Raw genomic sequence first — 12,523 nt, 5'->3', positions numbered from 1 at the left:
TATCTTTATGTAGGATGGGCAAAGTTTTTGGATTTTTTTCATGTTTTTTTGTCGGTGACATGGTAGCATGAAAAGACAGCGGGAGTGGTGATTCTAGTTCAAGCTAAATGTGTAAACTGATTGTCAGAAGTGGGATTTGAACCCACGCCTCCATTTGGAGACCAGAACACCCACACAATGTGAAGAGACAGCTCTTGAGTCTGGCGCCTTAGACCACTCGGCCATCCTGACAAGATACGTTGAACAAATTTGGCTGCCTCTGGAAATATCATCTACTCGTGGTACTCTATTGATCTATTACCGTTGTCAAGAAGCTGTATGAACACTCTGAATCTAGGCCCTTTTGCAAATGCACTTCTTAAAGCATGACCTTGCACCAAGTCATACATTTCAGATCCTTTCTACCAAATCTGCTTGAGCAAAGCAAGTAGAAGATGTCCCAGGTGATCTTCAAGTGTTTTGCTAATCCAGATTCCACAAACCAAAATGATGTCCTTGTGGCTCACTGTGTGGCCTAATGGATAAGGCGTCTGACTTCGAATCAGAAGATTGAGGGTTCGAGTCCCTTCGTGGTCGTTTTCGATGCTGCTTTCCAGTTCCTGTGACCTTCACTCACAAGTTCTTGCTTTACCCATAACAACTTGCTTCTTGCTGGAGGCTTCCAATTTGCTGAAGCCTAGAGCCTCCAAACAGTAGTAAATCATAAAGTGGAACTAAACCAATTGATTTAAGGGTTTCAAAACACAGTTACATTCCTGGAATTCCGGGATTGATAACTGTCCCATTTGCTTGTGTTCTCAACCAAACTATCAAATCATCAAATGGCTGGTGTCATAACTGATCACATGTGCAGCATTATGGCATTTGCAGTTTGAACAGAAGCAGCTTCATTGGCTGTAAATGATAGGAGGGTTTGATTGTGCTTTAAGTGCTTAAATATGCCTAAAATGGGAGAGCTACTGAGTATGTGCAGAGCAGGTTGAAACAGCGTATTACTGGATTTCAAAGTGTATAGAACCTTATTTTTTTCCAATGTTTTACATGAGTATATATGCAAAATGGGACAACCGTAAGAGATGTAGCAGGACTTACTTTTCTGACTAAAGTTGCACTTTAAATGACAGATTTAACAGCATGGTCTAGCAGATTTTCCTCAAGAATTTTATCTTTATGTAGGATGGGCAAAGTTTTGGGATTTTTTTCATGTTTTTTTGTCGGTGACATGGTAGCATGAAAAGACAGCGGGAGTGGTGATTCTAGTTCAAGCTAAATGTGTAAACTGATTGTCAGAAGTGGGATTTGAACCCACGCCTCCATTTGGAGACCAGAACACCCACACAATGTGAAGAGACAGCTCTTGAGTCTGGCGCCTTAGACCACTCGGCCATCCTGACAAGATACATTGAACAAATTTGGCTGCCTCTGGAAATATCATCTACTCGTGGTACTCTATTGATGTATTACCGTTGTCAAGAAGCTGTATGAACACTCTGAATCTAGGCCCTTTTGCAAATGCACTTCTTAAAGCATGACCTTGCACCAAGTCATACATTTCAGATCCTTTCTACCAAATCTGCTTGAGCAAAGCAAGTAGAAGATGTCCCAGGTGATCTTCAAGTGTTTTGCTAATCCAGATTCCACAAACCAAAATGATGTCCTTGTGGCAGACTGCGTGGCCTAATGGATAAGGCGTCTGACTTCGAATCAGAAGATTGAGGGTTCGAGTCCCTTCGTGGTCGTTTTCGATGCTGCTTTCCAGTTCCTGTGACCTTCACTCACAAGTTCTTGCTTTACCCATAACAACTTGCTTCTTGCTGGAGGCTTCCAATTTGCTGAAGCCTAGAGCCTCCAAACAGCAGTAAATCATAAAGTGGAACTAAACCAATTGATTTAAGGGTTTCAAAACACAGTTACATTCCTGGAATTCCGGGATTGATAACTGTCCCATTTGCTTGTGTTCTCAACCAAACTATCAAATCATCAAATGGCTGGTGTCATAACTGATCACATGTGCAACATTATGGCATTTGCAGTTTGAACAGAAGCAGCTTCATTGGCTGTAAATGATAGGAGGGTTTGATTGTGCTTTAAGTGCTTAAATATGCCTAAAATGGGAGAGCTACTGAGTATGTGCAGAGCAGGTTGAAACAGCGTATTACTGGATTTCAAAGTGTATAGAACCTTATTTTTTTCCAATGTTTTACATGAGTATATATGCAAAATGGGACAACCGTAAGAGATGTAGCAGGACTTACTTTTCTGACTAAAGTTGCACTTTAAATGACAGATTTAACAGCATGGTCTAGCAGATTTTCCTCAAGAATTTTATCTTTATGTAGGATGGGCAAAGTTTTGGGATTTTTTTCATGTTTTTTTGTCGGTGACATGGTAGCATGAAAAGACAGCGGGAGTGGTGATTCTAGTTCAAGCTAAATGTGTAAACTGATTGTCAGAAGTGGGATTTGAACCCACGCCTCCATTTGGAGACCAGAACACCCACACAATGTGAAGAGACAGCTCTTGAGTCTGGCGCCTTAGACCACTCGGCCATCCTGACAAGATAAGGTGAACAAATTTGGCTGCCTCTGGAAATATCATCTACTCGTGGTACTCTATTGATCTATTACCGTTGTCAAGGAGCTGTATGAACACTCTGAATCTAGGCCCTTTTGCAAATGCACTTCTTAAAGCATGACCTTGCACCAAGTCATACATTTCAGATCCTTTCTACCAAATCTGCTTGAGCAAAGCAAGTAGAAGATGTCCCAGGTGATCTTCAAGTGTTTTGCTAATCCAGATTCCACAAACCAAAATGATGTCCTTGTGGCAGACTGCGTGGCCTAATGGATAAGGCGTCTGACTTCGAATCAGAAGATTGAGGGTTCGAGTCCCTTCGTGGTCGTTTTCGATGCTGCTTTCCAGTTCCTGTGACCTTCACTCACAAGTTCTTGCTTTACCCATAACAACTTGCTTCTTGCTGGAGGCTTCCAATTTGCTGAAGCCTAGAGCCTCCAAACAGCAGTAAATCATAAAGTGGAACTAAACCAATTGATTTAAGGGTTTCAAAACACAGTTACATTCCTGGAATTCCGGGATTGATAACTGTCCCATTTGCTTGTGTTCTCAACCAAACTATCAAATCATCAAATGGCTGGTGTCATAACTGATCACATGTGCAACATTATGGCATTTGCAGTTTGAACAGAAGCAGCTTCATTGGCTGTAAATGATAGGAGGGTTTGATTGTGCTTTAAGTGCTTAAATATGCCTAAAATGGGAGAGCTACTGAGTATGTGCAGAGCAGGTTGAAACAGCGTATTACTGGATTTCAAAGTGTATAGAACCTTATTTTTTTCCAATGTTTTACATGAGTATATATGCAAAATGGGACAACCGTAAGAGATGTAGCAGGACTTACTTTTCTGACTAAAGTTGCACTTTAAATGACAGATTTAACAGCATGGTCTAGCAGATTTTCCTCAAGAATTTTATCTTTATGTAGGATGGGCAAAGTTTTTGGATTTTTTTCATGTTTTTTTGTCGGTGACATGGTAGCATGAAAAGACAGCGGGAGTGGTGATTCTAGTTCAAGCTAAATGTGTAAACTGATTGTCAGAAGTGGGATTTGAACCCACGCCTCCATTTGGAGACCAGAACACCCACACAATGTGAAGAGACAGCTCTTGAGTCTGGCGCCTTAGACCACTCGGCCATCCTGACAAGATACATTGAACAAATTTGGCTGCCTCTGGAAATATCATCTACTCGTGGTACTCTATTGATGTATTACCGTTGTCAAGAAGCTGTATGAACACTCTGAATCTAGGCCCTTTTGCAAATGCACTTCTTAAAGCATGACCTTGCACCAAGTCATACATTTCAGATCCTTTCTACCAAATCTGCTTGAGCAAAGCAAGTAGAAGATGTCCCAGGTGATCTTCAAGTGTTTTGCTAATCCAGATTCCACAAACCAAAATGATGTCCTTGTGGCTCACTGTGTGGCCTAATGGATAAGGCGTCTGACTTCGAATCAGAAGATTGAGGGTTCGAGTCCCTTCGTGGTCGTTTTCGATGCTGCTTTCCAGTTCCTGTGACCTTCACTCACAAGTTCTTGCTTTACCCATAACAACTTGCTTCTTGCTGGAGGCTTCCAATTTGCTGAAGCCTAGAGCCTCCAAACAGTAGTAAATCATAAAGTGGAACTAAACCAATTGATTTAAGGGTTTCAAAACACAGTTACATTCCTGGAATTCCGGGATTGATAACTGTCCCATTTGCTTGTGTTCTCAACCAAACTATCAAATCATCAAATGGCTGGTGTCATAACTGATCACATGTGCAGCATTATGGCATTTGCAGTTTGAACAGAAGCAGCTTCATTGGCTGTAAATGATAGGAGGGTTTGATTGTGCTTTAAGTGCTTAAATATGCCTAAAATGGGAGAGCTACTGAGTATGTGCAGAGCAGGTTGAAACAGCGTATTACTGGATTTCAAAGTGTATAGAACCTTATTTTTTTCCAATGTTTTACATGAGTATATATGCAAAATGGGACAACCGTAAGAGATGTAGCAGGACTTACTTTTCTGACTAAAGTTGCACTTTAAATGACAGATTTAACAGCATGGTCTAGCAGATTTTCCTCAAGAATTTTATCTTTATGTAGGATGGGCAAAGTTTTTGGATTTTTTTCATGTTTTTTTGTCGGTGACATGGTAGCATGAAAAGACAGCGGGAGTGGTGATTCTAGTTCAAGCTAAATGTGTAAACTGATTGTCAGAAGTGGGATTTGAACCCACGCCTCCATTTGGAGACCAGAACACCCACACAATGTGAAGAGACAGCTCTTGAGTCTGGCGCCTTAGACCACTCGGCCATCCTGACAAGATACATTGAACAAATTTGGCTGCCTCTGGAAATATCATCTACTCGTGGTACTCTATTGATGTATTACCGTTGTCAAGAAGCTGTATGAACACTCTGAATCTAGGCCCTTTTGCAAATGCACTTCTTAAAGCATGACCTTGCACCAAGTCATACATTTCAGATCCTTTCTACCAAATCTGCTTGAGCAAAGCAAGTAGAAGATGTCCCAGGTGATCTTCAAGTGTTTTGCTAATCCAGATTCCACAAACCAAAATGATGTCCTTGTGGCTCACTGTGTGGCCTAATGGATAAGGCGTCTGACTTCGAATCAGAAGATTGAGAGTTCGAGTCCCTTCGTGGTCGTTTTCGATGCTGCTTTCCAGTTCCTGTGACCTTCACTCACAAGTTCTTGCTTTACCCATAACAACTTGCTTCTTGCTGGAGGCTTCCAATTTGCTGAAGCCTAGAGCCTCCAAACAGCAGTAAATCATAAAGTGGAACTAAACCAATTGATTTAAGGGTTTCAAAACACAGTTACATTCCTGGAATTCCGGGATTGATAACTGTCCCATTTGCTTGTGTTCTCAACCAAACTATCAAATCATCAAATGGCTGGTGTCATAACTGATCACATGTGCAACATTATGGCATTTGCAGTTTGAACAGAAGCAGCTTCATTGGCTGTAAATGATAGGAGGGTTTGATTGTGCTTTAAGTGCTTAAATATGCCTAAAATGGGAGAGCTACTGAGTATGTGCAGAGCAGGTTGAAACAGCGTATTACTGGATTTCAAAGTGTATAGAACCTTATTTTTTTCCAATGTTTTACATGAGTATATATGCAAAATGGGACAACCGTAAGAGATGTAGCAGGACTTACTTTTCTGACTAAAGTTGCACTTTAAATGACAGATTTAACAGCATGGTCTAGCAGATTTTCCTCAAGAATTTTATCTTTATGTAGGATGGGCAAAGTTTTTGGATTTTTTTCATGTTTTTTTGTCGGTGACATGGTAGCATGAAAAGACAGCGGGAGTGGTGATTCTAGTTCAAGCTAAATGTGTAAACTGATTGTCAGAAGTGGGATTTGAACCCACGCCTCCATTTGGAGACCAGAACACCCACACAATGTGAAGAGACAGCTCTTGAGTCTGGCGCCTTAGACCACTCGGCCATCCTGACAAGATACATTGAACAAATTTGGCTGCCTCTGGAAATATCATCTACTCGTGGTACTCTATTGATCTATTACCGTTGTCAAGAAGCTGTATGAACACTCTGAATCTAGGCCCTTTTGCAAATGCACTTCTTAAAGCATGACCTTGCACCAAGTCATACATTTCAGATCCTTTCTACCAAATCTGCTTGAGCAAAGCAAGTAGAAGATGTCCCAGGTGATCTTCAAGTGTTTTGCTAATCCAGATTCCACAAACCAAAATGATTTCCTTGTGGCAGACTGCGTGGCCTAATGGATAAGGCGTCTGACTTCGAATCAGAAGATTGAGAGTTCGAGTCCCTTCGTGGTCGTTTTCGATGCTGCTTTCCAGTTCCTGTGACCTTCACTCACAAGTTCTTGCTTTACCCATAACAACTTGCTTCTTGCTGGAGGCTTCCAATTTGCTGAAGCCTAGAGCCTCCAAACAGCAGTAAATCATAAAGTGGAACTAAACCAATTGATTTAAGGGTTTCAAAACACAGTTACATTCCTGGAATTCCGGGATTGATAACTGTCCCATTTGCTTGTGTTCTCAACCAAACTATCAAATCATCAAATGGCTGGTGTCATAACTGATCACATGTGCAACATTATGGCATTTGCAGTTTGAACAGAAGCAGCTTCATTGGCTGTAAATGATAGGAGGGTTTGATTGTGCTTTAAGTGCTTAAATATGCCTAAAATGGGAGAGCTACTGAGTATGTGCAGAGCAGGTTGAAACAGCGTATTACTGGATTTCAAAGTGTATAGAACCTTATTTTTTTCCAATGTTTTACATGAGTATATATGCAAAATGGGACAACCGTAAGAGATGTAGCAGGACTTACTTTTCTGACTAAAGTTGCACTTTAAATGACAGATTTAACAGCATGGTCTAGCAGATTTTCCTCAAGAATTTTATCTTTATGTAGGATGGGCAAAGTTTTGGGATTTTTTTCATGTTTTTTTGTCGGTGACATGGTAGCATGAAAAGACAGCGGGAGTGGTGATTCTAGTTCAAGCTAAATGTGTAAACTGATTGTCAGAAGTGGGATTTGAACCCACGCCTCCATTTGGAGACCAGAACACCCACACAATGTGAAGAGACAGCTCTTGAGTCTGGCGCCTTAGACCACTCGGCCATCCTGACAAGATACATTGAACAAATTTGGCTGCCTCTGGAAATATCATCTACTCGTGGTACTCTATTGATGTATTACCGTTGTCAAGAAGCTGTATGAACACTCTGAATCTAGGCCCTTTTGCAAATGCACTTCTTAAAGCATGACCTTGCACCAAGTCATACATTTCAGATCCTTTCTACAAAATCTGCTTGAGCAAAGCAAGTAGAAGATGTCCCAGGTGATCTTCAAGTGTTTTGCTAATCCAGATTCCACAAACCAAAATGATGTCCTTGTAGCAGACTGCGTGGCCTAATGGATAAGGCGTCTGACTTCGAATCAGAAGATTGAGGGTTCGAGTCCCTTCGTGGTCGTTTTTGATGCTGCTTTCCAGTTCCTGTGACCTTCACTTACAAGTTCTTGCTTTACCCATAACAACTTGCTTCTTGCTGGAGGCTTCCAATTTGCTGAAGCCTAGAGCCTCCAAACAGCAGTAAATCATAAAGTGGAACTAAACCAATTGATTTAAGGGTTTCAAAACACAGTTACATTCCTGGAATTCCGGGATTGATAACTGTCCCATTTGCTTGTGTTCTCAACCAAACTATCAAATCATCAAATGGCTGGTGTCATAACTGATCACATGTGCAGCATTATGGCATTTGCAGTTTGAACAGAAGCAGCTTCATTGGCTGTAAATGATAGGAGGGTTTGATTGTGCTTTAAGTGCTTAAATATGCCTAAAATGGGAGAGCTACTGAGTATGTGCAGAGCAGGTTGAAACAGCGTATTACTGGATTTCAAAGTGTATAGAACCTTATTTTTTTCCAATGTTTTACATGAGTATATATGCAAAATGGGACAACCGTAAGAGATGTAGCAGGACTTACTTTTCTGACTAAAGTTGCACTTTAAATGACAGATTTAACAGCATGGTCTAGCAGATTTTCCTCAAGAATTTTATCTTTATGTAGGATGGGCAAAGTTTTGGGATTTTTTTCATGTTTTTTTGTCGGTGACATGGTAGCATGAAAAGACAGCGGGAGTGGTGATTCTAGTTCAAGCTAAATGTGTAAACTGATTGTCAGAAGTGGGATTTGAACCCATGCCTCCATTTGGAGACCAGAACACCCACACAATGTGAAAAGACAGCTCTTGAGTCTGGCGCCTTAGACCACTCGGCCATCCTGACAAGATACATTGAACAAATTTGGCTGCCTCTGGAAATATCATCTACTCGTGGTACTCTATTGATGTATTACCGTTGTCAAGAAGCTGTATGAACACTCTGAATCTAGGCCCTTTTGCAAATGCACTTCTTAAAGCATGACCTTGCACCAAGTCATACATTTCAGATCCTTTCTACCAAATCTGCTTGAGCAAAGCAAGTAGAAGATGTCCCAGGTGATCTTCAAGTGTTTTGCTAATCCAGATTCCACAAACCAAAATGATGTCCTTGTGGCAGACTGCGTGGCCTAATGGATAAGGCGTCTGACTTCGAATCAGAAGATTGAGGGTTCGAGTCCCTTCGTGGTCGTTTTCGATGCTGCTTTCCAGTTCCTGTGACCTTCACTCACAAGTTCTTGCTTTACCCATAACAACTTGCTTCTTGCTGGAGGCTTCCAATTTGCTGAAGCCTCCAAACAGCAGTAAATCATAAAGTGGAACTAAACCAATTGATTTAAGGGTTTCAAAACACAGTTACATTCCTGGAATTCCGGGATTGATAACTGTCCCATTTGCTTGTGTTCTCAACCAAACTATCAAATCATCAAATGGCTGGTGTCATAACTGATCACATGTGCAACATTATGGCATTTGCAGTTTGAACAGAAGCAGCTTCATTGGCTGTAAATGATAGGAGGGTTTGATTGTGCTTTAAGTGCTTAAATATGCCTAAAATGGGAGAGCTACTGAGTATGTGCAGAGCAGGTTGAAACAGCGTATTACTGGATTTCAAAGTGTATAGAACCTTATTTTTTTCCAATGTTTTACATGAGTATATATGCAAAATGGGACAACCGTAAGAGATGTAGCAGGACTTACTTTTCTGACTAAAGTTGCACTTTAAATGACAGATTTAACAGCATGGTCTAGCAGATTTTCCTCAAGAATTTTATCTTTATGTAGGATGGGCAAAGTTTTTGGATTTTTGTCATGTTTTTTTGTCGGTGACATGGTAGCATGAAAAGACAGCGGGAGTGGTGATTCTAGTTCAAGCTAAATGTGTAAACTGATTGTCAGAAGTGGGATTTGAACCCACGCCTCCATTTGGAGACCAGAACACCCACACAATGTGAAGAGACAGCTCTTGAGTCTGGCGCCTTAGACCACTCGGCCATCCTGACAAGATACGTTGAACAAATTTGGCTGCCTCTGGAAATATCATCTACTCGTGGTACTCTATTGATCTATTACCGTTGTCAAGAAGCTGTATGAACACTCTGAATCTAGGCCCTTTTGCAAATGCACTTCTTAAAGCATGACCTTGCACCAAGTCATACATTTCAGATCCTTTCTACCAAATCTGCTTGAGCAAAGCAAGTAGAAGATGTCCCAGGTGATCTTCAAGTGTTTTGCTAATCCAGATTCCACAAACCAAAATGATGTCCTTGTGGCAGACTGCGTGGCCTAATGGATAAGGCGTCTGACTTCGAATCAGAAGATTGAGGGTTCGAGTCCTTTCGTGGTCGTTTTCGATGCTGCTTTCCAGTTCCTGTGACCTTCACTCACAAGTTCTTGCTTTACCCATAACAACTTGCTTCTTGCTGGAGGCTTCCAATTTGCTGAAGCCTAGAGCCTCCAAACAGCAGTAAATCATAAAGTGGAACTAAACCAATTGATTTAAGGGTTTCAAAACACAGTTACATTCCTGGAATTCCGGGATTGATAACTGTCCCATTTGCTTGTGTTCTCAACCAAACTATCAAATCATCAAATGGCTGGTGTCATAACTGATCACATGTGCAGCATTATGGCATTTGCAGTTTGAACAGAAGCAGCTTCATTGGCTGTAAATGATAGGAGGGTTTGATTGTGCTTTAAGTGCTTAAATATGCCTAAAATGGGAGAGCTACTGAGTATGTGCAGAGCAGGTTGAAACAGCGTATTACTGGATTTCAAAGTGTATAGAACCTTATTTTTTTCCAATGTTTTACATGAGTATATATGCAAAATGGGACAACCGTAAGAGATGTAGCAGGACTTACTTTTCTGACTAAAGTTGCACTTTAAATGACAGATTTAACAGCATGGTCTAGCAGATTTTCCTCAAGAATTTTATCTTTATGTAGGATGGGCAAAGTTTTGGGATTTTTTGTCGGTGACATGGTAGCATGAAAAGACAGCGGGAGCGGTGATTCTAGTTCAAGCTAAATGTGTAAACTGATTGTCAGAAGTGGGATTTGAACCCACGCCTCCATTTGGAGACCAGAACACCCACACAATGTGAAGAGACAGCTCTTGAGTCTGGCGCCTTAGACCACTCGGCCATCCCGACAAGATACGTTGAACAAATTTGGCTGCCTCTGGAAATATCATCTACTCGTGGTACTCTATTGATGTATTACCGTTGTCAAGAAGCTGTATGAACACTCTGAATCTAGGCCCTTTTGCAAATGCACTTCTTAAAGCATGACCTTGCACCAAGTCATACATTTCAGATCCTTTCTACCAAATCTGCTTGAGCAAAGCAAGTAGAAGATGTCCCAGGTGATCTTCAAGTGTTTTGCTAATCCAGATTCCACAAACCAAAATGATGTCCTTGTGGCAGACTGCGTGGCCTAATGGATAAGGCGTCTGACTTCGAATCAGAAGATTGAGGGTTCGAGTCCCTTCGTGGTTGTTTTCGATGCTGCTTTCCAGTTCCTGTGACCTTCACTCACAAGTTCTTGCTTTACCCATAACAACTTGCTTCTTGCTGGAGGCTTCCAATTTGCTGAAGCCTAGAGCCTCCAAACAGCAGTAAATCATAAAGTGGAACTAAACCAATTGATTTAAGGGTTTCAAAACACAGTTACATTCCTGGAATTCCGGGATTGATAACTGTCCCATTTGCTTGTGTTCTCAACCAAACTATCAAATCATCAAATGGCTGGTGTCATAACTGATCACATGTGCAACATTATGGCATTTGCAGTTTGAACAGAAGCAGCTTCATTGGCTGTAAATGATAGGAGGGTTTGATTGTGCTTTAAGTGCTTAAATATGCCTAAAATGGGAGAGCTACTGAGTATGTGCAGAGCAGGTTGAAACAGCGTATTACTGGATTTCAAAGTGTATAGAACCTTATTTTTTTCCAATGTTTTACATGAGTATATATGCAAAATGGGACAACCGTAAGAGATGTAGCAGAACTTACTTTTCTGACTAAAGTTGCACTTTAAATGACAGATTTAACAGCATGGTCTAGCAGATTTTCCTCAAGAATTTTATCTTTATGTAGGATGGGCAAAGTTTTTGGATTTTTTTCATGTTTTTTTGTCGGTGACATGGTAGCATGAAAAGACAGCGGGAGTGGTGATTCTAGTTCAAGCTAAATGTGTAAACTGATTGTCAGAAGTGGGATTTGAACCCACGCCTCCATTTGGAGACCAGAACACCCACACAATGTGAAGAGACAGCTCTTGAGTCTGGCGCCTTAGACCACTCGGCCATCCTGACAAGATACGTTGAACAAATTTGGCTGCCTCTGGAAATATCATCTACTCGTGGTACTCTATTGATCTATTACCGTTGTCAAGAAGCTGTATGAACACTCTGAATCTAGGCCCTTTTGCAAATGCACTTCTTAAAGCATGACCTTGCACCAAGTCATACATTTCAGATCCTTTCTACCAAATCTGCTTGAGCAAAGCAAGTAGAAAATGTCCCAGGTGATCTTCAAGTGTTTTGCTAATCCAGATTCCACAAACCAAAATGATGTCCTTGTGGCTCACCGTGTGGCCTAATGGATAAGGCGTCTGACTTCGAATCAGAAGATTGAGGGTTCGAGTCCCTTCGTGGTCGTTTTCGATGCTGCTTTCCAGTTCCTGTGACCTTCACTCACAAGTTCTTGCTTTACCCATAACAACTTGCTTCTTGCTGGAGGCTTCCAATTTGCTGAAGCCTAGAGCCTCCAAACAGCAGTAAATCATAAAGTGGAACTAAACCAATTGATTTAAGGGTTTCAAAACACAGTTACATTCCTGGAATTCCGGGATTGATAACTGTCCCATTTGCTTGTGTTCTCAACCAAACTATCAAATCATCAAATGGCTGGTGTCATAACTGATCACATGTGCAGCATTATGGCATTTGCAGTTTTAACAGAAGCAGCTTCATTGGCTGTAAATGATAGGAGGG

The 12,523-nt window shown here is 41.1% G+C and overlaps 4 non-coding genes across 4 annotated transcripts; all 4 read left to right on the top strand.

Annotated features, from left to right (window-relative positions):
* The first annotated feature begins 1,666 nt into the window (after positions 1-1,666).
* Positions 1,667-1,739, top strand: TRNAR-UCG (transfer RNA arginine (anticodon UCG)). Its single transcript has one exon. It is a non-coding gene; the product is annotated as a tRNA-Arg (tRNA).
* A 1,090-nt stretch (positions 1,740-2,829) lies between these two features.
* Positions 2,830-2,902, top strand: TRNAR-UCG (transfer RNA arginine (anticodon UCG)). The gene has a single exon. It is a non-coding gene; the product is annotated as a tRNA-Arg (tRNA).
* Positions 2,903-7,481: 4,579 nt separating this feature from the next.
* On the top strand, positions 7,482-7,554 carry TRNAR-UCG (transfer RNA arginine (anticodon UCG)). Its single transcript has one exon. It is a non-coding gene; the product is annotated as a tRNA-Arg (tRNA).
* Positions 7,555-8,644: 1,090 nt separating this feature from the next.
* On the top strand, positions 8,645-8,717 carry TRNAR-UCG (transfer RNA arginine (anticodon UCG)). The gene has a single exon. It is a non-coding gene; the product is annotated as a tRNA-Arg (tRNA).
* The last annotated feature ends 3,806 nt before the right edge of the window (positions 8,718-12,523 follow it).

The sequence above is a fragment of the Lithobates pipiens genome, unplaced genomic scaffold, assembly GCF_037356315.1.
Source record: "Lithobates pipiens isolate NorthernLeopardFrog02 unplaced genomic scaffold, aLitPip1_a1.2 Scaffold_1, whole genome shotgun sequence".
NCBI classification, from domain to species: Eukaryota; Metazoa; Chordata; class Amphibia; order Anura; family Ranidae; genus Lithobates; species Lithobates pipiens.
This window is presented reverse-complemented; position numbering and strand designations above follow the sequence as displayed.